Raw genomic sequence first — 3285 nt, 5'->3', positions numbered from 1 at the left:
GGTTTTATATTAACAATGATTGCCTCATTGCGTTTCAAACACTAAAGTGGACACTTGTCTATTCATATTTCTTAACTAAGCATATAGTGATTTGTAAAGAATTCAGTTTCCATATTCAGTATGTCACCACCAAATGCATTCTATTTATGTGGCCCTGCAGTCCTCTTCAGAAGCAGCAGTAATGTCCTTTGCAATATCTTGAGACACAAGTTGTATATTAACATATACATGTAATCTTGATGATAGAAAGGCATCCCAAATACTTTTTAAGTTGTTAGAACAAAACAAAACACAATTATGCGCTCTATTTCCTGAAGTTTCAGTTGAGGTAACCTCGACAAGTCTCAGCCCCACATTTGCAATCAGTTCTGATCCTTTTGGGGGCAGGGCTGTAGAATAGAATCTGAAGGTAATTCTCCAGAACCATTCATTTGTTAATCAAAAGTCAGCTCTTCTCTAGCTTTTATGGTTCTGTGGGAAGCCGAGAATCAAGGGTATTGATGAAAACATTAAAGACCTGAAGATTTGGGTAACAACTATGATTCACAAAGTGAGACACATTTCCATATCAAGTGACATCCACTGTGAATTCATCAGATTCATAGTCCAGATCAAAAACAGATGTGATTCCTCGGTTGTCATATAAGTGTCCATGCCTTTCAGCTTCTTCACTTGTGATTACCTCTCCAACATATTCCATGACAAAACTCATTCTTTTAATCTTCACAAGGGTTTTTACACCCTAGCCACAACCATTGCTAGTTCTAAAGATGCACAGGGAATCCTGTGTACCTTTTTGTACAATCCTATTGGGATAATCAGGTCCACATTGGCACCTTGAGTTGCATTCGTAGATGGGAGTGCCAGGTTTGACTTTAGTTTGTTGGTTCTTATTATAAGCCAAAACAACTCCAGGTCCAATAGGACAACACTTTTTTAAAGAAGCAGACTGTACACAAACATCCAAAGCTTCATTGTTTAAGGTGATTCCTGGAGCTGGCCTGCACTCATTAATGTAGTAGAAGTCTAAAGGCGGTGTTGGGCCCCAGACCCCACAGGGTACAAGTCCATCCCATTTTCTAGTCCTGGCTTCCTGCCCTGGCATTGGCCCTCTGACATCAACATTCAGCAGGAGGAAAACACGCTGTCTTCCACCTGGGGTTTTTCCACTGTGCTGTAAACCTGTATATAAAGCTCCTCACTACTACAAGAGAGAGACCTCTTAGCACTTGCAATGAAGACACACATACACACATTCTCCTGGCAATAAAGGCAGCACGTGCATTTTCTTAGTAAAAACAGCTGGACATCTGATCTTTCTTTTCCTGATACCTTGGAGTTGCTTGTGGCATGCACGCTGCAATTGGAGGTTCCACCGAGATTTGAACTCAGATTGCTGGATTCAGAGTCCAGAGTTCTAACCATTACACTTGGGCGCCACAATTGGAGGTCCCACCGAGATCCAGAGAGACTTGGAAAGACTGGGAAAGATTGGCCAGAAAGAAGACTCGGGAGAGGAGAGACTTGAGAAAGAAAAGAATTAAAAACAGGTACCTCAACTTCTAACAGTAAAATTGAATGATCAAATCTCCAGGCTTTTGCTTGAGAGATCACCTTCTAAGGAGAAGGTGTATTGAATTAATCTCCAGGCTTTCTCCTGACACCAAGGTCGGAAAAGAAAGGGGAACTTGAGAAATCATCCTCAGTTGGAGGATGGATTAAAAGTGGGTGAATTGAAAATTGGTAACAGTTAGTAAACGAGGTACTGGTATTAAGTAAAAGAAAAGGAAAAAATAAAAGTTTATGAAATGAAAAATACACAGAGAGTCTCGATACTTTGTACAGTTGTGTTGTCTTTAAATTGTTTAATTGCTAAGAAAGGAACAATAACTGCTAAAAGACATTTGATTATTAATGCTGCTAAATTTAATCCAACTTATATATTTTGAAAATGCTTTGACTTCTAAATTTAAATATAAGGACGGGTTTCTGTTTTTTGTTTTTGTCATGATCCCCATGGTATTTCAGCGCCCCTTAACAGCAGGAAGTAATTTGGAAAGAACGACACCCACATCCCCAAATATTGTTTGTAAATGTGTTTTACATTTATACAGGGTTGGTTATTGATACTAAGATTGGCATTAACGCCCTAGTCACCTGAGATAGGTGTTAATTTATATATAAAGAAGGGGGGAGATGTTGGGCCCCAGCCCCCACAGAGTACAAGTCCGTCCTGTTTTCTAGTCCTGGCTTCCTGCCCTGGCCTTGACCCTCTGACATCAACATTCAGCAGGAGGAAAACACGCTGTCTTCTACCTGGGGTTTTTCCAATGTGCTGTAAGCCTGTATATAAAGCTCCTCCCTCCTACAAGAGAGAGACCTCTTGCAATGAAGACACACACACACACACACACACACACACACACACACACACACACACACACACACACACACACACACACACACATTCTCCTGGCAATAAAGGCAGCACATGCATTTTCTTAGTACAAACAGCTGGACATCTGGTCTTTCTTTTCCTGATACCTTGGAGTTGCTTGTGGCGCGGGCGCTGCAAGGGGGACCCTCCAAGTCAACCATATTTTCAACAAATATCATCCGTTTGTGTTTCTTTCTTCTGTTGAGGTAATCTTGTCATCTCTGCAGAGCTATTCTTTGCTTGGCTTTCTTTACAATGTACTTGGAGACAGCTGGTGGCAAGGTTTTGCTACTGTTTTTTAGAGTGATTGCCTTGCGTTTATTTCCCTGAGATAAGTACTCTTGTCATTGGAGAACTGCTGCAACAGTTCCTCAAGGGTTCCCAAGTATTTTGTAGACTCTGGCCATCCTTTCCACTTTACAAGATAATATTCCACATCTTTGTGTGTGGGAATCACCTTGACTTCCTGATTCTCTTGCTTCCACGTTGGGGCCACAGGTGTGAGCAGACCTAGGTTTGAAATTATTATGAGCTTCTTATATTGGCACTGACTAATGACCAAGAGAGCAGCAAGGACCTGGGAAGGGGGAACTGAGATTCCTCAGGATGGGAGCTGACTAACTGCATGCCTGAAGGCAAAGGTCTACCAGAACCTACAATGAATGTTCAGGAGTTCTCAGTGTGGAATGTAGGAGGGTACAGATGCCAAGTCCCACCCGCGCTCCTGACACGCCAGTTTTTCTCAGGATGGATGTAGAAACGAGCGGAGGTTGACCATCTTGTCAGCCTCAGAATTGGCATGTGGTGCTATCTTGCTTCAGTAGTTATTTGGGCTCTAGCCATGAGGG

At 41.9% G+C, this 3285-nt stretch overlaps 1 pseudogene; it reads right to left on the bottom strand.

Moving 5' to 3' along the window:
• Window positions 1-319: 319 nt before the first annotated feature.
• On the bottom strand, window positions 320-779 carry LOC101837003 (annotated as a pseudogene).
• Window positions 780-3285: the final 2506 nt, after the last annotated feature.

This window comes from Mesocricetus auratus, unplaced genomic scaffold, assembly GCF_017639785.1.
Source record: "Mesocricetus auratus isolate SY011 unplaced genomic scaffold, BCM_Maur_2.0 Super-Scaffold_100033, whole genome shotgun sequence".
Lineage (NCBI taxonomy): Eukaryota > Metazoa > Chordata > Mammalia > Rodentia > Cricetidae > Mesocricetus > Mesocricetus auratus.
The sequence above is the reverse complement of the archived record's forward strand: the minus strand, read 5'-3'. Positions and strand labels throughout refer to the sequence as shown.